General features: G+C 43.8%; 1 long non-coding RNA gene across 1 annotated transcript; it reads right to left on the bottom strand.

Annotated features, from left to right (window-relative positions):
- On the bottom strand, positions 1 to 24,897 carry LOC134470510 (uncharacterized). Its single transcript, XR_010039447.1, has 5 exons — positions 24,761 to 24,897; positions 8,769 to 8,994; positions 7,019 to 7,294; positions 6,359 to 6,445; positions 1 to 555 (listed from the first exon to the last, which is right to left on the bottom strand). It is a non-coding gene; the product is annotated as an uncharacterized LOC134470510 (long non-coding RNA).
- Positions 24,898 to 25,350: the final 453 nt, after the last annotated feature.

Here is a 25,350-nt window from a genome sequence, read left to right as displayed (position 1 = left end):
TGTTTTAGCTCTTTATTTACAATATAGTTAGAAGCATTATGAGTTTGGGCTCCAAACAATAGCTACATTAGTTGTCAAGTTCCCATCCTTGGCTGAATCTATAATTAAAACAAATTTTGCGACATAGACATATTCCTTGGTTCCAAAAGTATGTAACATTCACCCAGAGGAATAGACTTGGAGAATAACACAAGACTAGAAAATATCTTATCATTCTCTAGAATCTTTGCCTTCCCTGGTCACCTTGACCTATTACAGAACAAGAAGGTATTTTTTTAAATGAGTAAAGACAAATTTTCACAGGTAGACATACATACACTTGCGTAGTTTTTCCACAGTGCTTCTTTGTTTCTCCACAACACATCTTAGAAATAAAACAAATTTTGACTCAGTGGTACACAATGATAACAGTGTATTGCAGTTTCTGTCCAGGATTGGAGGAAGATACGAAACGAAGGACATATCAAGCAATTTAGTGGGGCAGCACGCTGAGGCCTGCTGGGAACTCTCCCTGCTTACTGTCTCTGGACATTAAGGCAGAGCTATTGGGTGGTTCTGAAAAAAAAAAAAAGCAGGCATTTAAAAAATTGTCCTCATCTTCCTCATTCAGAAATAGTTTTTCTCTAAATTGTCAGCCCAGCTGCACTTGCCTGTGGCTTCAGCCACCCCAGGATAGTGTCCTAAAACTTTTCAGTTATATGCCTATCTATTTCTTCACTGCTCTTCTTTTCCTAAGCATTTACTGAGTGTGCTCTGGGCTCAGTCTCTGCAAGGGGCTGTGTGGGCTCCAGAGGGAAAGAGCACTAGACTCTGCCTTTCCTGGGCATTGTTGATAATAAGCTTGAAACTCGGGTGTGAGGGTGAGTCAGCTGAGCTGATGATTTACCTATTATCACCTTCCTAGTCTGCCACTTCCTGAGATCTTGGGGTCTTTCTTTTTTGTTGCTGTGGCCTGAAGAGTGTGATTCTCTCTTATTTCCCTCTGCACAGGGGGTCACCATGACAGCAGCAGCTTGCAGCCCTCCTGCTGTGACTGGAACAGCCCCCACTGTTACCACAGGCAGTGTGACCAACGAGGTGTCAACTTTGTACCGGTGGCCTAATGGCTGGTGTGGAAGATGCAGGATGGCTCAGCATTGTGGTCTACTCTCTATCTCTGTCTCCTGTGCTGTCTCCAACCCTCACTGATTCTACTCTATTCTCATCCAAAATGATAATTTTTATTGAATGGAAGTGGGCCTGGCTCTCCCAGGGCCTAAATATTTTTACATTCTCCTGTTTCCTGCTGTGTTTCCCTCTATAATATTTATTGTGCTTCAGGTCTTATTTTTTTAAGTAATAGTTTCAGGGAGATGTAATTTGTATACTTAGGATTCACTCTTTTGATGTGTACAATTCAGTGGCTTTTAGATTATTCACAGAGTGGTACAACCATCAATACTAATTTCAAAACATTCCTATAGCTCCAGGAAGAAATCCCCCCCCCCCTTTTTTTGAGACAGGGTTTCACTGTGCAGTTTAGGCTGGCCTGAAACAATTCATTTTATAGCCCAGACTGGCCTCAAATGCACAGCAGTCCTCCTGCCTCAGCCTTCTGAGTGCTGGGATTACAGGCACATGTCCCCCACACCCAGCAGAAATTCCATTCTATTAGGAACCAGCCCCCAATTCCTCTCTTCCAGGATTGGCTAGTCTTTTTTATTTCTATGGATTTACCTATTCCAGACATTTCACATAAATGGAATAAATGGGTATTTCATATTGAAAGAGTTTTGGCCCAGACAGGACTCTAGCCAGAAAAGCCTCGGCTGGAACCAAAGAGCTCCATCACCCCTACCTCCAGGAATTTACCTGTGACTCTATCTCCCCCACCCTTCGGAATCTGCCCCTGGTGCCAAACGAGTGCCAATGAGATACCTGTGCATCTCTAATGGCCCTAGGGAACTACCCAAAGCAAGAAAGCCGACTCCAGTGGTGGTGTGTGTGTGTGTGTGTGTGTGTGTGTGTGTGTGTTTTCTCTCTCTGCCTCTTTTGTTTTATACTTTTTGGACGCACTATAAAATCTTATCACATATAAACACACAATGTGGTCTTCCTAGCATTTAGGGTCATCCATGGTCATCAATACTTCCTTTTTATGATTTAATAATCTTCCATAATGCAGATAGGCGTAGCAGACAGCTAGCTGGTTTATTTCCACCTTTTGGTTATGCTGTATAATGGTGTTGTGAACATTAGAGTATTGGGTCTGGGTGGACATAGGTTTTCAGTTGTCTTGGGTATTGATAGAACTGTGGGGGACCAGCGGCAGCTGAAAAGATAAGAAGTATGAAATATAAATTACCTTTATTTTGAGAATGCGGGGAGAGACACCCCCGACCACCTGAGGTGCGCCATCTCCACCCCAGGGTCTCTCCCCAGGGTCTCTCCCCAGGATCTCCCCAGGATCTCACCCCAGGATCTCTCCGTGGCACATAAGTAGCCTCAGCTCAGGGTGGAACCTAAGGGGGGCATTAGGGATGCACAGGTAGCCCATTGGTCTTTGTTTGGCGCCAGAGGTAGATTCCTAAGGGTGGGGGAGATAGAGCTCCTGGCTTTACCAGCTACAGTGTCTGGCCTGGGCCCAAACCCTTTCAGGTATATGCCTAGGAGTGCCACGCTAAGCTGGCCCAGACCCTAAGGAAACATTTCCAGCACTCTTCATTTCCTAGGGTTTGCTCATATTCCTTAAACCAGTGGGAATGACCATCCACAGAGACTCCTTCACCAAGTTTCTAAGCCATCACTTGCTTTTCTAAGTTGAATACAGGTCCAAGCATCCCCATTCCAAACAATATGCAGCTTTGAGTGGCAGTAGGGGGCTGAGGACAGGGACAAGTAGCTGCAGGGACTGCACATTCAACTGTGCTGCCCCGAGAAAGGTGTGCAGAGCCAGCCTCTTCAGCCCCGGCTTTAATTTAAAAGCAAACAAAATTTTACATCACAGAGCTGGTTATCTGAAATCTAGTCTTTTTCAGCCTACCAAGAACCTTAGGCTGTGATGTCTGGTCATGTGTACAGGCCCGAAGTAGGTCTTTTCACCACTGAATAAATAAGCAGTTTACAATCTGAAATCCTCCATTTCCCAGCCCCGTGCTGCAGTCTCCCATTTATAACCGAAGCCTGTCCCCTGCAGGCCAGAAGCAGCCAAAACCTACAATGGCAGAATCTGGGCAGATTCCTTCTAAAATTTGGATTGTTTCTCCAGGAGCATTTTATAAACTGCTTTAATTTATTCGGATAGATCAATGTAGAATAATAGCATCTTCTACAGAGCATTCTTCCTGTGTTCTTTAATATTTGTGGGATTTTTCCTCTTAAACAGAAACAAAATTGGGCCAATTTCAGTGATCTATGAGCCACTTTGGTTTGCAGTAAATAACACTTATTTGTATTTACGCAGTGTCTGCCAAGTTCTCTCTGTCCCTATCCAACGGAGAGTCACCACAATGCTTTTGACTGGTCGAAGTGTACAAGGGCTCTTCAAGGTAGGAGGTGATACAACGTGTGGGTGAGTGAGCTCAGCTGGCTGGTGATTTTTCAGAAGTGGTTTGCAGACTGAATGTTGAGCAAAAGAAATCCTTAGACCTCTGCGGAGCACTGGACCCTGGGGTCCGGTTTCTGCCCTGTTCTTCCAGGTCAGCACCCAGACCAGGGAAGCAGATCCAGGAGGAGGGATGGGCAAGGGACAGTGCGAGCAAAAAGCTGATGGAAGGATGAGAGGAAAGGGTGAGGAGAGCCAGGGAGGGAGGGCAGACCAGAGGCAGAAATGGTGCCCCAAGGCTGAGCAAGTAACAAGGGACCTAAAGTACTGGGGGCGATTTCCCTGGGTCTGCTACTGCTCTCCAGAGGGTAATTAACTGTGAGGTTTGCTCTGGCTGGTTCACAAAGCCAAGGGAACCCCTTCTAAAGTTTCCTTTCAGAGACCTTGACAAGAAGCCCGTCCCGCTGCGTTGATGTTTTAGGAACCACCGAGCCCTCTTTGCAGTAAGCACACATCCTAGCCAGAGCGTTTGCCCCGCCCCCGCCCGCCCAGGTGATGCTCGGGGACAGCCAGAGTCGGGGTGGCTGCCTGGGGCCCCAGCCGGCCTCCTCACCGACCCAGAGCCGCTTCTGGCGGGTAACTACTCTGTGCATCGGCCTGGGCTGCAGACTCCTGGACCCCTGTCTTTCTGGTCCTTCCTCCGTCTGCAGCCCGGGTCCTCAGAGCTGGCATCGTCTCCTGCCTCAGGCCTTCGTAGCTCCGAGCTCGTTCACTTTAAGAACGCCAGGTTTCTGCTTATATTTTTGATCCATTTTTCATGCCTCTATTTGTAACCTGAGCAACTACTTTGAAGATAACAATATGCAATATATTAACCATGGTTAATTCTCTATTAGCTTGTTTTGAAGTTCTGTATCATTTATTGTTTTTTTTTCTCAAGAAAGACAGACAGACCGACAGACCAGGGCTGCCTGACCCTGATTATCCCTGGGCCTGGCGCACACCAGCGCCGCCGTCCTCCCTCCCGGAGGTAAATTCCTCCTCTTTATGCAGAACCGGAAGAGACCTCCTGCAGGGGAGGGGAAAAGAAAGAGGGGGTGCGCCTTCGCAGGACGTTTGGGGCCCCGCCGCCCGAGTGCGGCCTGCTTTCCCCCAGTCCCGAGGGCCCGTTTAATTCCACAGTCACTTTTAAGGGAAGAAGACAAAAGGACAAACGAGATCCCTTTTCAGGCCTTTCCGCAGCACTGTTTCACGTGGCGCGTGTTCGTTGAATGCTTTTTCAGTTCGGGGCGGGGAGGGGGCTCATCAGCATGGATCTGTGTGGACTGTCCCCTCCCTCCCCCCGGGCCTTAGGACCTTGACAGGCAGGGCGTTCAGGGTTTGGCGGCTTTGAAGAAACCAAGAATTAAGGATTATTTTTTTAAGGCGCGGGGTGGGGGTGGGGCGGGGCTGCTAAAGGGTTACGTCATCGTTTTCCTCCTGGGATCCGGAGGGCGAGGTTCCGAGAGCGGCCGGCAGGGTGCGCTCGGGCCGTGCGGCAGAATCCCGGCGCGCAGGTCGCCGACTGCCAAATCCCGGACACAAAACAAAGAACGTTTGTGGCCCTGAACCTGGCAGGCTTCGGCCTGTCCCCGGGTGCCAGCTAGCGTCCTCCAGGACGCCGTCTTAACAAGCTTCCTGGGCTTTCTCGCTAGAGCCCAGCGGCTTTGTCTTCCGTTTCCCACCTCTGCACTATTTCTTTGTGTGCATCCTTTTGTCCCCCAGAATTTCTCTGCCCTGCCGGGGCTCCGATCGGTACCTATCAATACAAGTTAATGAACAATATGAGGAGATGAGCTCGGAAAGATTGAAGGCCCGAGCACCAGCTCGCGCTGTAAACAAAAGGCTAACGGCCTCCGCTTGGCTGTGCATCTTGGCTCTCAAGATGCCAAGTCCTTGTCCTTGCGGGGCGCCCTTGCCACCCCAGTTTTCCTGCTGCCTGTCCTAGCTTGCTGCAGTCCGCGGGCCTCCGGGGTGTCTGCCTCCTGATCCGCTGCACAATCCCTCCCAGGGTCACTTACAGGACATGCCTACACCACAACAGCCATACTAATATTACTGGACCGTGGGGGGGGGTGCGGGGGGAGTCTTTGTTTTGTTTTCTGAACAGGACAGCCCCCTCATTTCTACAATGTACCGGAATTTAGGATGAGAGACTCAAGAAAGGAACTGCAGAGCCAAGCCTCACCCTGAGCCTGCAGTTTCTCGTCCTCCCGTAGGCAGTTTCTCTGGTCAGTCTGGCCACTCTTGCCAGGGAACCTTTCTTTAGGCAGAGGGATTTTCTCTTGGGGATCATTTTCATTGTCATTTTATCCAAATTGGACTTTGCTTATCACTGTGGCTGTATACCTCTCAACCCTTGAGGAGAATGGGATTTAAATTCTCTTGTGGGCTTTTAGGCCCTGGAGAAATGACCAGACAAACTTCTGGGTCCTTAACCTATTGTTCAATAAAAACATGATTTGTGTTTTCTGAGGCTTAACAGTGGTTTCTGCTAAAATCTGTGACTTTTCACTACAGATGCTCAATATATTACTAAAAAGAAAACAAAGCGTGACCTTCACTTTTTATCTGTTAATACCTCAAAACTTTGGGGACAGGTACATTAGTCATTTAGAAAAAGTAGGCAGAATAACGTTTACTAGCCCGACATTTACCTAGTATCTCAACCCTCTTGAAGACTGAAGGCACCAAGATAAAAAATAATTAAAATAATTTCCAAGGGTCACAGGGACAGCCACTACCAGCTGTCTTGGTCATTTTATTTTTCACTGGTTCACAATATCTTATACTCACAATTTAAAAGAGAAGAGGTTTGGGCTGGGGGTTTAGCTCAGTGGCATAAGTGCCTGCTTGGCAAATGCGAGATCATGAGTTTGATCCCTGGAACCAAAAAATTAAAGTTAAAAAAGAGAAGAGGTTTATATTGTCACATTTCATTCCATAACCAACTGGCTACAAGGCGGGAAGGTACAACAGAGGGGCGTGATATGGGGAAAGAAGGGAAGAGCTAGGGAGGGAGATTAACCCTTCCAGGCCCCAGGCCCAGTGGCCCACCGATTCCGACCTCTCCAGGCCCCACCACCTAGGAGCATATTTAGCTATAACCTCGTCAGTCGACTAATCCAGGGATAAGTATAGTACTCTCATGACCCAATCACCTCCTAAAGGCTTACCTATGAAGGCATGAGGCTTTAGGGGATATCAATATACAAAGCACAATACCAGGTCTTACAACTTCTGGTCCCACACACCTCTCCACTTGGAGCTATACTTAGAAGTCTCCAGCCATTGTCTCAATCCTATAATCACCTGGATACCAGGACAATTGGATCCTTACAGGGCTCAGCCTGCCACAAAGATAGTAATTTCACAGGGCCCAGACTATAGCATTCCTTTAGCCCTATAAGACCAGAAATGAGATCTCCATCAGCTGGACTCCCAGTCACCACTTACCCCATAAAGCTGGTTTCCATTCCTTTGCATGGAAGAGCCAATCTGATCCTCTTCATCAGAGATATGTTACCGCCAGCTGCTCAAGCCAGAGTCCTTTCCCTGTCGTCTCTCTTACTTTCCAATTAAAGTTTTTGCCTATAATTTTATACCATTGTGGAGTGTCAACTTCCATTGTCACTAAAGCAAGTTCTCATGCTTGCAGGTGACAGAATCAAGACGTGTGACTAAGCCTGAAAGATGACCAAAGGTGGTTTTGCCTGGAGCCCACAGACGGCTCTGGGGAAGAGATGCACAAAGGGAGCCAAACTCAGTTCCAGATCCAAATACTGCTGCTCTGGTGGTCAGGGTGCCGGAGTCTCCTGATTGCTAGTTTTCATGCTCCCTGTCTCCAAATTAATCCTGTTCTATTTACATGCCCATTATTTTTCAGGTCCTAGTTATATGTGAAAGGAAGAGACTAACATCCCATCTGATAGGACATGTAGGCTTCTTTTGCTTTCTCCTGATGTCAAGGAACTTAGCAGCGATGTGATCTGATCACACCTCTCCCTGCTGTGCTCTGTGCTCAGTAGCTGCTATCATTTCTTAGTTCCAGGACCTGATTAGACCATGTTTAAGACCAAGGTAAGGAGTAGGATGCAGCAGGCAATGTGATGCAGTTCAGCATTTAAAAACACTTTCCACTTGCTTATCCTCAGCAGGCCTTGGCCGTGCAGAGGCTGAAGGAGACACAGGCTTTGTACCCAGGGAGCAAGTGCTTCCCTTGCACAGATCTATTGTATCTCTGAGGAGGACTATAAATGAAACTGCGGCAGACAAACCTGCTGCTGCAAAACACTAGCATCATTAGGCAGGCTGCCTTTGCAGTGCCATCTATAATCTTCATGAGTTCCAGAACCAAAAAAAAAAAAAAAAAAAAAAAAAGGTTGCAGTATATTCCTTTCTAAATTAAGCTTTGCATTACTTTGGAAACTAACCAAGCATTCCTTCACACAGACTCTGTTCCCAAATTAAACATTTTGTGCTTATACAGCTGCTGAGATGCTGGTTTCTTTCTTAGGTGAGTTGCTGGCAGAGTCGAGCCCCATGGGGAGAAGGAGCTATGATCAGGGAGCAGACATCACAGAAAGCTGGGCAGAGTGTGATGAAATAGGCAAGTGGAAAAATATTTCTAAAATTACTAGGTCTGGATAAGTGTAGGTTAAGAGGGCTCATTATGGTCAAATATTTAACAGCATACTTTCAAGTGGAAATCTTGAGGTGTGGCTAATCTCCATTTCTGGAGGAGCCAGAGAAATGAAAGTGAACTGCCAGTGGGGTGTCTAAAGGTTGCCCAGAGGGCCACTTGTCAAGATTTGATGGCTGAGATCAAATCAAAGGTGGAAGGTTTTCCTAGCATACATGAGGCCCTGGATTCCATCCCTGGCATTGCCAAAAAAAAAAATCATGATTTGACAGCAGTTAACAGTGGAATGGGTCAGAGACAATGGCTAGAGCCATTTATTGAAAGAACAAAACCTTTATGCTCAGAAATGCTGCAGGTAGCACTCAGCTAGAACCCAAAGCATGACCTGAATGAGCTAACTTCCCAGGTTGTTTTCTAGATTGGAAAACAAACAAAAAAAAAGTTCTCACAACTTTCCAGGCCCTTCACAGTAGCTGGAGACAAATGCACAGATGAAAGCCCCCACGGATGCACGGAGTTCCCACCCAGCCACTTGCATTATTCATCTCGTGAGCTTGTACCTACCTTGTTCATTTTCCAAAGGTGTGTGCCATCTTGGGAAATGACTTTTTAGAAAGCTCTTGTTTATGAGAATTTTCTCTGAAATATTTGGATTAGCTGCTAGAGACTGTCAATCTTCCTTTGCTAGCTGTTCTCAACTTATTTTTGGGTCTTTTCCACGGTTATCAGTTGTATGGCAGTAATGTAACTTGAAATCCAGTGGTTTGGACACCATTTCCACAGGAGTTGGCTGGAGGTAAGGAACAGAAATGGAGCTGGATCAGAGCAGCACGAGGAGGTCAATCACTCAGGGTTTGTTTCAGCCAGATAGTGATTTTTATAAAGCTAAGGGCCCTGCCTGCCACAGAGGACCCACAGAGGCTGAGAGCTGTCCTGGGCTCTCCGGGGCTGTTTCCCCTCATGGCTCCAAGGCACAGTCCCGAAAATGATGGTCTCTGGTCTTGGCTCTGCCTCAGTTTATCTGTCTGTCCCCTCCCTCTCAATTCCATTGTCTGAAAGTGGAAAATATTATTATAGACAGAAGCCCTGTATTTATCATTTTGTATGGTCCTACGTTTCAGTTCTATGTTCATCCACCTGTGTGATACTTTATGTTTTATAAAACACTCTCACAGGCACCCTAATGTATAAGTGGGGTGGAAATTATTCTCCCTGTTTCAGAAATTAAAACATAGGATCAGGGAAGTTAAGCAAAGTTTTTCAGTACTGGGGGTTGAATTTGGGACCTTTGCACTGAGCTACAACCCCAATTCTTAAAAAATTCTTTTTGTAGTATCAGTCAGATTTTTGCTAAGTCACTGAATTGCCCAGGGTGGGCTCAAATCTGCAATTGTCCTCCCTCAGCTTCCCAGAGTGCTGGGGGTACAGGTCTGTGCCACCTGCCCAGGATGAGGGTAAGCAATTAACTCACAGACAGCAAGAAGCAATCTAAGACCTCAGCCAGATCACTTGACTTGGAGTCTTTGTCCTTTTGGGGAATAGGAACCATTTTGCCTTTGAAATTGGGAGTTTATAGATCTTTTTCCCGGAAAAATTAACTTGTGGTTTTTATTTCAAACTGCCAGCATCATTTTTCATAAGGATTTCTTACATTTCTGCAAAAATAGAAAAGTCTTAAAATAGTCTACACAATTTTGATAAAGGAACAAAATTGGAGCTCCAACCCTCCCCAATTCCATGACTTGTCACAAAGTTACACCAATCAAGACAAAATGGCATTGACATCAAGATAGACAAACCACCAAAGTACCAATATAAAGTCCCCAAATAGATACCCACATAAAGGACAATAGATTTCTGGCAAAGATGCAAAAGCAATTAAGTGGAGAAAGGACTGCACCTTCAACAAATATACTGGGACACTGGATATCCACCTGCAAAAAGCCCAAACTTTACAGCACATCAAACATTTCTTAGGACATCCAAAAGTCAACTCAGAACGGTTCACAGTGGGTTAGTTAAAGTGAAGGCAGGTGCGCCCTAGTTGTTGCTTGTCTGAGTCATTCTCTCTGGGACAAAATACATGTTTTTTCCTCATCGTACTAATGAAACAATGCAATGTTTAGTAGGTTGTCTCTTCACTTTGCTGATAGTTTCCCTTGATGTGCAAAAGCTTTTCAGTAGATGAGATCCCATTTTTTGACTTTTTGAAATAAGTCCTGTGCACTCTGGGTTTTATTGATATAGTCTTGGCCTACACAATATTTTCAAGAGTTTTACCTAACTTATCTTCCAGCAAATTTAATGTTTCCATTTTAATATTAAAATCTTTAATCCATTCTGATTTTAGCTGAGTGTATGGTGAAAGATATAGGTCTAGTTTTAATCTTCAGCATGTGAAAAGCCAGTTTTTCCAACACCATTTTTTAAAGAGATTCTCTTCCAGTGAATGTGTTTGGCATCTTTGTCAAAGATAAGGTGGTTTAATGTGTCTGCAGTTATTTCAGAATCTTCTGATCTATTCCACTGATCTTTAGGTCTGTTTTTTTGTTTGATTGGTTTTGGATTTTTTCCAGTACCACACTGTTTTTATCACAATAGCTTTATAGTATAATTTCAAGTTAGGGGTTGTGATGCCTCCTGTCTTGTCTTTGTTGCCCAGGATCACCTTTGCTATTTTAGGTTGTTGTAGTCAGGGGTTATACACAGAGAACAACTAGGATTAGAACATGGAGTTTATAATATTTTTATAATAGTCACCAGAAGTTAACACAGGAAAATGCAGGGAATCTATCTGGAACACCAAAGACATGATTATTTAGTCAAGAGCCTAAACACCACAGCAATGTCCCACATGAGTCCAGATAAAAACCCAGAGCTCAGGACAATGCCTCCCATGAGTCCAACTGGAGGTCCAGAGCCCACAAAAGGACCAACACAAGTCTATTTTGCGGATCCATGCCGGGAAGACCCAAGGGTCAGCGGTGGAAACCAGAAAGTCTATGCCAGCAGGATGAAGGAGCTGTGCTAGTGGGATGAGGGTTCTACGTTGGAGCCAAGAAGTCACACTCACAACAAAGACAGGGGTGTCCTGAAAGGCACCACAGCTGTCCTCAGCAACATGGAGGCCCCGAGCTTCTCTGACGACAAGCACAGTTGGGTACGTGCCAGGAAGCAGTGTGATGAGTTCATCCAGGAGACCAAGCAGCACATGTCTTCCCCTCCGGAGCCAGGAAGCAATGCTCGATGTGAGGACCAGAGCTTCTCCAGGAGAACCAATGGCTCAAACAGCAACTCGTAGGAGAACCCACAGTGCCTCAATGCCTTAACCCAATAGCTTCCCCTTCTCCACATCTCTATTTATGCTGGCAACTTTCCTCAGATGGGACATCTATGCTCAGCATCATGCAGATGTAATCCAGCTGGGGTTAAGTTGACTACCAGTTTTTAATCCACAACAGCTCTGTTAATATGATATATTACATTTATGGATTTACATTTGTTGGAAAAGTATAGATCTTCTTCCCAGAAAAATTAACTTGTGGTTTTTAGATCCTTATACTTAATGTGGATGTGAAATCCCCTTGTGCTGCCCTCTTGATGCTTATAAATGTGCATGCATCTTGCTTTTTTGAACAGATTGCAGATTCTTTGGAGGTTCAGGCCACGTGTTTTCTTCTTCTTCCTCCAGCCAGTATCAGAGCCAAGCATCCAGCTGTTGCATTGCTAAGAAGAGGGAAGGGAAAGCTGCAGGGTGACTGTGGCTTGGTAGAACAGATGTCTCTTTCCACATTTGACCACTTGTTCTACAACTAGTATCCTTGTACACAGTCTGCATAGCGCTCTGTCCTCACCTCCCTAGAACATAGCACTATATCCCAGGGTGGCATTAGCAGCAGCTGAAATATCTCCCTCCTCAGCATGATTTTGCAGACAGAAGAGGGGCTTACAGATATGAGGTCATGGCCTAGCAGATCTCAGCCCTTGGAGCCTGATGTAAGGAAGAAGGCAGATCCACTGCCTTGGCTGCTGGAGTAGAGGAGAATTGGTAGAGTGGTTACTGTGGGTTTCAGTCAGGAGGGAGAGGCAATGCTGAAGGAGAGAACAGCCAGGCGTATCTGAACAAGGTTGCTAGGGACAACTGAGTGACAGTCAGGCAGCGGGAGGGGAGGCAGGCCAGCAGAAAGCACTAATAAGCCCAAGCCCAAGGCTTGGATGGATCCTCTGGCCACTTGCACATGCTTGGCACCAAGCCCCAGTGCAATCTTGCTTCATCTCCCCAACCTCTACCATCATCATCAACCATGACATCAGTCCTTTCACCGAGGACAGGAGCCAGAGAACACTGGGTAGCTATCCAGAGGCGAGGACTATTGACCCAGGAAATGCAGATGGCCCTGATTTAAGCCCTTCGACCATTATTGTCCTGCCTTCTTCCATTGTCCAGTTTCCCCATATTGATCTTCCCAAATGGGGCAGAGAAGAAAACGGATTCCAAGACTGTGGTAAGGAAGGCCACTTTCAGTAAAATAACATCATCCCAATACTCTTCTGATAGCCTCAATTGAGTTCTGCCTGCCAAAAATCTGATTAGTGCTCATCAGGAAGAAAAATCTGAATTGCATCCGAAAGAAGTCCGCACCCATCCCCACACTAAGGACTGTGAGAAGAGCCTAAGGTGATAGAATACTGGAGTCAGGGCGGGTCTGCAAAATTACAGATTGGTCCAACAGCCTCGCTGCTAGATGAGGGAGCCGCATGGCTATGACAGAGTCCAAGGCCACCCAGGAATTTATTGAAAAATCTGAACTAGGAGTCTTAAGCGTCGAAGGTTTCCAGTCCAGGGAAAATCTGAGCAGCCAAGGAAGAAAAGTTAGAATTTGCAACACTTCTTTGTGGAGTCAGCTGCTGTCTGGGACAACTCTGTGTGTGATAGCCATTCAAGGAGACTCTGCCCAACCGCCCTGAATCTACCTAAATTGCTGTTCAACAGTCCTTCTGGCTGCCATTTGCCAAACATTTACAAATGTTCCAAAAGTAAACCCAAAGATGGCAGCTCTTCTGCCCACCTTTTAGCTCACTGTTTTCAAAGGGTCCTTCAAATTTACATCCAATCAAACAAACATGTGAATCCATCAACAAATAATCAGTCCAAATAAACAAATATTCATTAAGCTCCAGTTGGAAAGACAATGTGCCTGGTAGTGATCTCAGTGAGAAGACAAACTGAGGCCAGAGATGGTGGTGCACACCTATAATACAAGTACTGTGAGAGGCTGAGCAGGAAGATTGCAAGTTCAAACCTAGCCTGGGCAACTTAGTAAGATCTTGTCTCAAAAAAATATTTTTTTGTATAAAAATTTAAAAATCAAAAGAGCTGAGGATGTAGCTCATAGTGGAGGTCCTATATTCAATCTTTAAGCCTCAGTAAGAAAGGGAGTAGGGAGAGAGAGATGGAGAGAGAGAAAGAGGCTAGTTCTTCACAGGCTAATTAGTAAGACAAATTATATTCAAAATTTCTATCACAAAGCAGCAATTTAAGAAGCTTCACAGCACAATAAATGGCTACTTGCAAAGTCACTAGATCAAAAGAACTAGTGAGTTAAACACTTCAGAGTTCATCAAAGAGGAAGAATTTGGTAGGACTATAAATGATAGAATGTAGAAGAATGAATAAAAGGGAAGAGCATTTCAGAAATTGGTAACTGAGGGGCTGGGGGTTTAGCTCAGTGGCATAAGTGCCTGCCTTGCAAGCAGGTAGTCGTGAGTTAGATCCCCAGTACTGATAAAAAAAAAAAAAAAAAGAAATTGGTAACTGAGAAAATGTATAAAGACAGAAAAAGTCAAGATTGCTCTGGGTAGTACCAATAATCATATGGTTCTCAACAACTAATATTTATCAGCTCTCCTGATTCTCACACAATTTAAATTTTTACCATTATTTTTCCATTTGGGGAAACCGAGGCATGCACCAGTTTAAGCAACTTAGCTGAAAACACATTTTACAGTTATGGAGCTGGGACTTGCGTCCTGATGATATAGAGAAATGAAACTCTCAACCTACTAGACCTCCAATACGAGTTTGTGTTCTTTAAAATTGAAGAATGAATTTCAGGAACAATGGAGACTAAGAACAGAATACATTTATTGAGAGGAAAAAAAGCTTCTGTGTGAGAGAGACAGAAGGGGTCCTGAGTGACTTGCCAAAGACTTCGCCTTTTTCTAGGGACTTTGATAGAGCAAAACTATGAGGTGAGATGGGTCCAAGATGGAGAAAACATGGGAACTGGCAAGGCAGGTGGGCATGAGGTGGGACAGAGCTATAGCCAACAGTAAGATTAATTGTTCAGATAAAATTTACCAAATCAGGGACAAAAGGGAAAGCCAGTCACACAGCGATCAGGAATGCTTAAAGAGCAGTGACTCTTCCTGTAAAGGTTGGGATGGTGACTCCTTGTTTCCTCAAGGTGAGCCACATCTATATAGAATATCAATCCTCGATGTTTATACTTAGGGTGTGGTTGTATTTGTTTTGTCTTTTGTCTTGAGATCTGGACCTAGCAGAGGTGTCTGTCTTCTCCAGTGCTGCAAGTTATCTAGGCTTCTGTCCTGGTTCCTTCAAGAGCCCAGTCCTGTTCGACTGCCTATATTTCTAACTAACTCAGCTGCCTGTAACACTGGGGGTATGTGCTCAGTCACTGCTTTATAGAACTTTTTTCACTTTGACCAGAGGTGTAGTATCATTTTTGTTTTTCTGTGGTATTGCAGATCGAACTCACTGGGAATGGAACTCATGACTTTGCACTTGGTAGGCAGGTGCCTGTGCCTCTGAGCTAAATCCCCAGCCCAGCAATGTAGAATTGTTAGAAAGACTTACTGGGGCAAATCACAGAAGATCTTGAACACTATACAGTATTCACTACCTCACTTGGACTTGATTTTGTGGGCAGTATGGAATCATTAAAAGGGGTGAGTAGGGAAGTGAATCTTGATTAAATTAAAATATACAAGAAGAAAATCTAAAGGACACATTCACATAGAAAAAAGCTTAAGAGAAATGTGTTTGTGGCAAGGAATCAAATCCTTTTTCTGGGGCAAGGAGAGATCAATTTAGAGGTAAACGGTCCTCAGTTCCAAAGGTAGGAGGAGACCCAGGGAGATGAGAGACCTCAGGGACAGCAAGAGAGAACGGAGGGACAGAAGATAGCAAAGAGCAAGCAGGAGGCCAGCAGAATGGCTCAGGACCTGATGAGTAAACCTGCAATATCTTAAGCATAATTGAGTCAAAGCTTCCTGAAGGAAAAAAAAAAAAAAAAAGTCAGCCTATCTCCTCCATTGTTCTATAATGGTGGGTGATTTATTCTTTGTTCCTTTCCCTCTTTTTATATGCTAAAGTGGAAAGATCTTTTTTTCATTCACAAACACTTTCCTTGCTCTTGAAGCCTCCATTTGCTATACTGTGTACCCCGTGAGGGACTATAAAACCCAGCTTGTGATTCCCAGGCCTCTCCACTCTACAGGACCTTCCACCATAATGAACTTGGGCAAATGCAGTAATGGAACCTCTGAAAAGGTTGTAATTGAAATAAGAGTGATTCTTTTTTTAATTTTCCAGACATGGTATGCACAAAGAAGCCTGACCAACCCACAGAGGAAAAAAGATCAAGTAATCTGAATCCCGCACATAGATGAGATAGTTGTCTTGGATAGGGCTTTGGGAACAGAACACAGCATGAGCCATCATCCTGTCCAGATGGACCTCGGGGAATATCAGGTTTGTGTGAGCACTGTGCAGTTCTGAGTCACAAAGCATGGGTTGTAGGGCTGAACCCAGTCTGGGCTCCAAGAAAAATTATGTACTTAGCCTTGTAAATTGTGGTAGTCAGTATAAACATTGCCTGAATTTATGGCCACACCTTACTGACCCCACTTTTGGAAATGGACTGCAAATGTGAATTCCAAGCAGCTGTTTTCTATCCTCCCAGAGGAAGCCAATAGATAAATGGGGTGGGGTGGGGGGTTGAGGAATGTGAATCTCATTCTTTTTTGTTTGACTAATGAGTTGATTCATTTGTGTTAAAGTGAAAGCCAAAAAATTCCGCAGGAATCTTGTCTATCAGGGTATAGATGTCCCCTCCTCAAGCACATGTTTGAGAAATTGAGGTCGTTGGTTTTGCAGCCTCTACCTTCCTCTTGGCTGTTGCTACTGGAGAAGTCTTGAATTCATGACTCATGGTGAGGCATTTCTGACAGGGGCTGTGCATGAGGAGTTTGGAAATAAATCACATTCTCAGACTCAAGTTCCAGGAACACAGAAAATGCCCCTAGGTTCATGGATGGACCCTTAATTCTTTCATTTCAGCTAGATCTGGGATCTCAGGCACAAAGGAAAAAACCTAGTATATTATTGAAAGGGTTTTGGACAAGACAGGACACTGTAGCCAGGAAAGCCTCAACCGGAAGCAGGAAGCCCCTATCTCCCCCCGCCCCTAGGAATTTACCTGTGATGCCATCTTCCCACCCCTGGAAATTTACCTATGGTGCGAAACCTAGGACCAATGGGCTACCCGTGCATCCCTAATGCCCGCCTTAGGTTCCACCCCAAACAGAGGCTACTTACATACCCCCACACGACGTGTCTGGCGGAGAGATCACCGGACTCCAGCGGTTGGGGGTGCTGGTCATCTCTCTCGGTGTTCTCAGAATAAAGGCCGCTTTTTGTTGTATACTTCTCATCTTTTGGAAATATTTTTCATCTTTTGGAAATAATCCTATCAATTATATGTCAATTTTCTGTCCGTAGGACAAACTATCTGAGTAAATATCTCAGTAAATGTCCTCCAAATAGTTTTAAAGCAAGAGAAGATTGTACTTGTTTGGATCAGAACTCTACTGATGGTAGTCACAATGCCGGAAAAGCACTTTCCTGACAGTAACATCAGTCTTGATATTAATAGTGGCAACACACTTATCTCTATTTGCATTGGTGTCATCATATTATCTCTGTTCTCAAAACCACTACATCATTATGCCTTCTAGTTAATCAACCCTAAGCAATAACGTATATAGTATTTTCATATAAATTGTTCCTCTTTACCAGTATTTTTAGAGTTAGGCTATTACATTAAATTTTTCAAATATATGTGTTAATATACGTGTTACTACTCTGAATTTATTTTCAGAGTAGTGAAGGAGATGCAATAAAACCTCCATTTAAAAATAATCCTCTGACCTGGGGAGTTTAACTCAGTGGTAGAGCACTTGCCTCATGTGTACAAGTACCTGGATTTGGTCCTTGGCACCTAAAGAAAAATAAATTAATTAATAATAAACAAAAAGGCATTGAGTTTGCTAGGGTTGAAAGTCATGGCCTAAGTGGATAGTGTGGTGCTGGCTATTAAAACCAGAAAGGAACTAAAGAGAGTGCCATAGATGTGTTCTCAGGGAAGGTTGTGCTGCCCATCAAGAGGTTTCATGGGCAGTGTGTGCCTGAGAGCTGACAACTTTCCAAATTCCACCATTTACTTCCATCTGGATCTTAGAAGTTTGCAGAATCCAGGATCACTCAAATCCATCAAATGCCTAGCCCTCATCTTACAGCTATGTTATCAGTTTATACCAGGAGATTTATCTTCATCCCAGGGACAAGAAGCTTGTGTCTACTGTTCAGAGAAGCCCTGAATGTGCAAGAACAGATGAACATGAATGCTGTGCAGGGCAATTTGGAAGCTGAGGAGAGCCCAGCAGAGGGACTCCTGTCCCATGCAGTGGTTACTTCTCCAGTGAACACAGGGTGCAAAAGGCAGGGTTTGTCCCCTACACAGAGCTTGTATAGGCACTGCCAAGTTACAATTCTTTGAACTTTCATTTCTACACCCAAGCTGACCACTTCTCCTGTCCAGTCCTACTATCTCCAACTTCACCTGCCTTTACACAGTCTTCTGTCAATGACATTCACATTCTTTTTTTATTTTGTTTTGTTTTGTTTTGTTTTGTTTTGTTTTGTTTTGGTCTTTTTCCTTTTTATTGGTACTGGGGATTGAACTCATGACTGCCTGCTTGCAAGGCAGGCGCTTATGCCGCTGAGCTAAATCCCCAGCCCCGACATTCACATTCTAGACCTAGTCGCATCTGATTATACTCAAATCACTGACCTTGATTTTAGTTTCATGAAGTCTGCCCATTTCAATCTCCAGCATTTCTGCAGCAGGCAGCTAATCGTATCCATTGTGTGTAGATTCTACTAGTTTAATTCAGAAGGTGACCATATGCCCCTGATCTCCAGATTCATGGAGAGGGAGGCTTCCTATTTCTGCTTCTGTATCCTGCCAAAACTGATGCCAGAAAGAGAACTGAGACAGACTCAGATTCCTTTACTGCTCTGCATTAGCCTCTATTGCTTTCCTGGTTCTGGTTTTGATTTGGTAAAGCAGAGTCCTGCTTAGCTCTAGGTTCCCGTTACCTTCCATGGACCCACCCTGGGAGGCAAGGTCCCAGCACAGATAAACTTGGAGATCACCCAAACTATGACAATAACTCATAGTCAAGAAGAGCTAACACTGGCATCAGGGTATTGCTATTTTTAAATATATAGGGATTTCCACTTGTATGAACTTGTTTGATGGAATGATGTGTTTTTTAATTGAATAGTCCAGTTATCTTAGAATTACCACATACAACATAGATATATGATGATTCTTAAAGAATTATTGATGAGATGCAGTTAACTTGGATTTGTGTTATATACAGTTTGGATGCATTTTGGTGACGTAGAAGGAAAGCACTCAGAGAAGCAAGACTACTTTCTGCATCCTTTATTGTTAAATGAAAGGCTGAAATATCTCACTCAAGTATTATCAGCCTTTACTATTGTCCTGTCTGCTCTTTGACTCTCAGAGTTGAAACTTGTGCTAGTCTTTGTACACTAGTGAGGATCTGAGTTACTTTACCTGTCTGTATCTGCAGCCACCCTTGCATCACCCTCATAAAGCTCACTGGTTGAATATAAAGAAGCTTTCCCCACCAAAGCACGAAGTTATGTGAGTGTACCTCTGTCAGGCTTGGAGTCAATTCCTTTTCTCCATTATTCCTCATTAGAAGAAGATAAGGTAAATGTTGTATGAGTTCACAATTTTGTCCAAAAATTTTGAAATATTGAATAAATATCAAAGTTAAATTTAAGTGTAATAATTACTTGAAATTGAACCTCATTTATTCATTCCCTTAATTATTAATTGCATGAACATTTATTTATGATGTGGCAGACACTGCATTGGGTATGTAAGATGCTGAAATAGTTATGGTCTTATAACTATTCATATTTCAAAGAGGGGAAAACAGTTACATAAAAATAAAACTACAGCTCAGGGACAGGACCTTGCTAGGGAAGTGGTGACGTAAAAGAATTAAATAGTTGATGATTCTTAAGGAGGGGGAGAGGCCGAATGAAGATGTTTACACAGAGTTTTTTAAGGGGTGGTAGACACAACAAAGAGGAACATTTCAGAAGAATGGAAGGCATGTGCTAATGCATGGAGGCAAGGAACTTCCTGTAGTTTCTGGGACCTGAAAGCAGTTTGGAGGGACTGATGGCTTAGATCCATGGGAGGTGGAGAAGGAAGAGTCCAAGTGGTCTTAAATGTCTAAGTAAAGAAAGGGGTTTGGGGTCTTTCAGTGAGCAGTGGAGAGTAGCTGATTAGTACTAAACGGGGAGGTGACAAATCACACCTGAGGCCTGAGAATCCAGGGCAGAGTGAAAATTCACAGGACTGGTGCAAGCTCCAGAAACCAAAGGCCAGAGAACCCAGGTTCAGATGTCCAAGGGCAAGAAAGGAGGGTGCTCCAGAAGAGATGAGATGGTTAATTTGAGTGTCAACTTTACTAGATGAAGCGTTGGGTATGTCTGTGAGGCTGGTCCTAGAGGAGCGCAAGGTCCTAGGAGTTGAAGGTCTCAGTGGGGAAGGTGCCCTCAGTGTGAGCGGGAGTTATCCAGTCGGCTGAGGACCCAGACAGAATCACAAGGCAGATGAAAGGCACAATCACTTTCTCTTTTAGACTTGGAGCACCCTCCTTTCTTGCCTTTGGACGTCAGAACTCTGGGTTCTCTGGCCTTTGGTTTCTGGAGCTTGCACCAGTCCTGTGAACTCTCACTCTGCCCTGGGTTCTCAGGCCCTCAGGTGTGATTTGTCACCTTTCCAGTTAATACTCATCAATTAATCTCCACTGCCCATTGAAAGACTCAAAAATTTTTTAAAAAATGTTAATCATAGGGACCTGGGGATGCAGCTCATTGGCACAATGTCTACCTGGCAAGGTCCTGAGATCGATTCCTGATACCTTCCCCAAAAGAAAGTTAATACTAGTAATGCAGTGTTGGTTCAATATTTGAAAGTCATTTGATATGATCTACCATAATCCTATCAAAAGATAATATTAAGAAAAGCAAAAGGCAAACAAACCATAGCAGAAAAATCATTTGGAAAATAAAACTTTATTCATGTCAAAGAACTTAGACAACCTAAAGAAATCTGAAGACTGGACAAAGATAAACCCAATACCTGAGCAGACATTTTATGTATTAATGGCCTATAGACATAAAAATATGCCCTAAATCTGTCATCATTAAAGCAACACAAATAGGAACTACAATTTGTTCTCTAGAATGGCTAAAATTGACAAGACTGACAATACTATGCCTCAGTGAGTGTAGGGCAACGGGGCCCTCATGCATGGTAAGTAGATATGCAAAACAGCACCATTTTAAAATCAATTTTACAGTTTTCTACATTAAATATACCCTCACAACTCCAAACTATTTGTCCAAGAAAAATGAAAACACATCTACACAAAATTTTTACATGAGTATTCATGGTACACATTCTTAATAGTCAAAAATTATAGTGGTACAAATGTCTGCACTACCAGTAATCAAAATACACCAGTAGTATATTCCTAAGATGGAATGTTGCTCAGCAATGAAGAGGAATGAATCACTGATAGACATAATACTGTGGATGCATCTCAGAAACATCCTGCTAAGTAAAAGTCACAAAAGGCAACTGTATTTGTCAGTTTCTCCAATTTAAAGGAGGAAGGGTTTATTTTTGTGCCTGGTTTTACAGTAGAGGATTCAGTCCACGTTGGGCTGGTTTCTGAGCAGCAACATCATGGTGGAAGGGTGTGGCAGAGAAAAGCTGCTTGGTTTATGTCAGCAGGAAAGAGGAGAAAAACCATGCCAGGGAAAAAGGGGCCAGGACCAGACAGAAATGATGTCCAAGGTCACACTTCCATGGCCCACCCAGACATACCCAGACGTGCTTTACTGTTCTCGTAGGCGGCTCACAAGCCAACTCAGCCTTACTGTCACAGCAACATACTACATCAGTCTCTGTTATAATAAATTTTAAAATAAATTCAAGTTCCTTGGGGTGAGAATGGGCTTCAAAGAGGCTGAAGGACTTCAGAGGCAGTGTTCTAACACTGGTATGTGGAAGGTGGCTGCATGGCTGTGCACACTTACAAATATTCATCACACTTCGCACTTAAAATGGCCAAAATTTAGAATATGCACATAGCTGTAAAAATGAAAATGACAGCTAATCAAAGATGTTTTCAGGAAAGTAAAACCTGAGAGACTTCAATGCTAGCAGCTCAGAACTAGAGAAACGCTAGGGAGGCTGAAGGAAAGTGATTTCAGATGACAAGGGGGGCGTGCAGGGAGAAACCAAGAGGACTGTGACGGCAAACAGGTTCTGTTTAAAAGGAGGTTGATCTGGGCACAGCGCCCACATCTGGAATCCCACCACTCTGGGAGACTGAGGCAAGCGGATGGCAAGTTCAAGCTCAGCCTGGGGAATCTAACAACTTAGCATGATCTCAAAAAACAAACCAATAAAAAAATAAAAAATTTTTGAAGGGCTATGGGTATTGCCCAATGTGAAGGCCCTGGGTTCAACCAGCAGTACCACACACAAATTTTTGTTTAAAAAGAAAACAATTAGGTTGCAAATAAATATATTGCAAACTGTGAGAGGAAGATATATAGTAATAGAATAAGTGCTCAGATAAGATGATACCTTATCCAAACTCAAAAATATGATGAAACAGTCTTTAAAAAATGATTCCCCATTTATGCATGACATCTCTGAAAAGTTAGGACTATTACATTTACTATTGCATTTGCTGCAAAGGTTTTCTTTTTGCATATAAAATTAACATATGTATAAAAACTCTTACCATATTTGTCCTGTTTAATGTTCTGCCTCTATTTCCTCTTTGTTCTTCTGAAAGCATGGGCAATGCATTCAGTCAGAAGATAGCAGTTAGCTAGCTCTGCCAAAGCCCAGCAGTTTCATTAATTGTATGAATCACATCCAGGGAGGCCTTTGGCAGCTATCTTGTCTTGATAGTTCAGCCGTTTTTATCTTGGCTTTTAAAAGATTATTGTAGCTTTATATTCAGATTTTTTTTCCTGGACACGCTTCTAGGCTCTAATATACCTTTTAATGGAGAGGGGCTTTATCTCAGAAAAACCCTCTGTTTTTCTCAGTGAGCAAAAGCCAGTGGCTGAGACACAGTCTCAACAATAAAGCAAGGGGTATTTAGAGAGAACACAGAGAGAGAAGCGGAATGTGTCCACTGCTCAACAACTTCACTTGAATCAGGACTAACAGCCTTGTAGGGTGGCCGACTCCACGACTCGCTGGAATTGGGTGACTGAGATGTGGGCTCTCAGAGGACAGTGGGTTATCAAAACCCAGAGGAAGCATTGTACGTGGAGTGCACAGGCTGAGCAGGGTAGGCTTGGGTAGGGAACCACAGGGGCTGGGAGGGAGGACCTGTGCACATACACAGCCTCTCCCTCCTTCCCTCCCACCTCGCGTCAGTAGATGCATGGCCCAAACACAACTGGAAAGCGAAAGGCAGGTTGGGCCAGACCCCGAGGGCATGGAGAATGATAGAAAAGGAAAGTGAGGGGGCTGAAAGGGAATAGGGGGCAGTTACTGAGCACAGCACTCTCATGCATCTATCTAGAAAAGAGACCACTATTCAAGTTTGAATCTCAGTTGTGCCACCAGTTACATCCTATGTGACTTCGTAGAGGCCACATGACAGCTGAGCCACAGTGTCTTATTCTGTTAAAATGAGGGGAACAATATTCACCTCCCAGAGTTTTTGTAAGGATAAGGTCAACACGGTAACATTTAGCCCAGTGTCTGGCACACAATAAATGCTAGGGAAATAAGTGACAGTACCTACCCCATTCCATAAAACATACCCTTTGTTTACCTCTTTTAAACCAAGCCAAGGTATCTACTTTTAGTCCCAATGAAAGCACGCATTAGAAAACCTCTCTTACTTTCCAAGGCCCTGGGAAAATGTCAGGATTCTTTTGTCTCAGATACTTTATAGTTATAATTGCCCTAAGGCAGGGTATTATTTAAGCAGGAAAACATTTTTTTTTTATAATTGAGAAATGCTACACACACTGCAGAGAAGAATTTGGCTCTTAGCAAATAATTCAGCATAAATTATCACCTATTTATGAGAAGCAGCAGTTTGTCTCCTAGGACAGCAAAACACTGACATCAGCTGTCTCCTGTTTCCTGCCGGAAATGAGTTGCTCAGCATGCAGGATGGGATAGCTCAGATGTACTCTGTTCTAGTCAGGGGTTGTGCAGAGAACAATTAGAATCAGGACACAGAATTTAGAATATTATTTATGATGATCACCCAGAGTTTAACAAGAAAGTGCAGGAAATCTGTCCATAACACTAAAGACCCAGAATGTTTAGCCAAGGACCTGGATCCCACAGCAAAGCCTGCAAGAGTCCAGATGAAGACCTAGAACCTATGACAATGCCTCCCACGAGTCTAACTGGAGCCCTAGAGCCCACAAGAAGGACTCACGCCAGTCTGTTTTATGGATCTGTGCTGGGAAGACCCAAAGGTCAGCAGTGGAAGCTACAAAGTCTATGCCAGCGGGGTGAAGGAGCTGTGCTGGTAGATTGAGGGTTCTACACTGGAGCTGAGAAGTCACACTCATAATAAAAAACAGAGCTGTCCTGAAAAGCACCATGGCCAAACTCAGTGACATGGAGGTCCCAAGCTCTTCCAATGATAAGAATAGTCGAGTACATGCCAGGAAGCCAGCGTAATTGATGAGTTTGTCCTGGACATTAAACCGCACACGTCTTCCCTCCAGAGTCAGGAAGCAATGCTCAATGTAAAGACCAGAGCTCCCCAAAGTGAACCACAGTCACTCTCACCAACAAGGTCCTGAGCTCCTCGGATGACAATGGTCAAACTCACTGCGGAGGCTAATCATGATGAGCTCCTCCAGGAGAACCAACAGCTCAAACAGCAGCACCTAGAGAAACCCACAACACCTCACTTGTCTTCTCCAAGTCTCTATGCTGGCAACTTTCCTCAGATGAAACATCTACACTTGGTGTTAAGTTGATTAATCCATTACATACTGTCTTAGTTACTTTTTACTCGTCGCTGAGACAAAATACCTGAAGCCCAAGTTGGGAAAGGAAAGGTTTATTTCTTACAGTTTTTGGAGGTTTCAGTCCACACTCAGTTGGCTCCAAGGCAGGCGGGCATGGCTGGGCAGCAGTTCATGGTTGCTGCAAACAGCAAACAGGAACCAGCAAAAGAGCAAGACGCACCTTCTTCCTGCCATTATATCACATCCTGGCGCCACCCCTAGCTGGGAGTAGCACTGACACCATCAATCCCAGCACTAGACAATGCAAATGCACAATGCAAACTCATGAGGCCTGGGGGCCACAGACATAAACCATGACACACACTCTAAGTCAGTTTCTTTTTTTTTTTATTTTATTTAAGGAGAAAAGAAAAGAAAGAAAAAAAAAACAGTGAAGGGGTACAAGTTATACAGATTTACAGAAGAAAAAAATGCGCAGTAGGAAATCACTAGTTAATGGATTACCTATTGCCATCTTAGAAATAATTGTTCAAGTCACAAAATTAAAGCTTCTAGAGTGGACATTCCAACAATGATACTGCAAACAGTTCTGTTCAATGATCCAATAAAACTCTGTGATATCATTTTCTATCTTATACATTTAAATATACATGCAGTTATATAGTTTAGAGCACTTTCTTTTCCTCTCTTTTG

This window comes from Cavia porcellus, unplaced genomic scaffold (genome assembly GCF_034190915.1).
Source record: "Cavia porcellus strain 051 isolate PalLab524CR breed Dunkin Hartley unplaced genomic scaffold, mCavPor4.1 scaffold_15, whole genome shotgun sequence".
In the NCBI taxonomy this organism is placed as follows: domain Eukaryota; kingdom Metazoa; phylum Chordata; class Mammalia; order Rodentia; family Caviidae; genus Cavia; species Cavia porcellus.
Note: the sequence above shows the minus strand (reverse complement) of the source record. Positions and strands in the feature narration are given on the sequence as shown.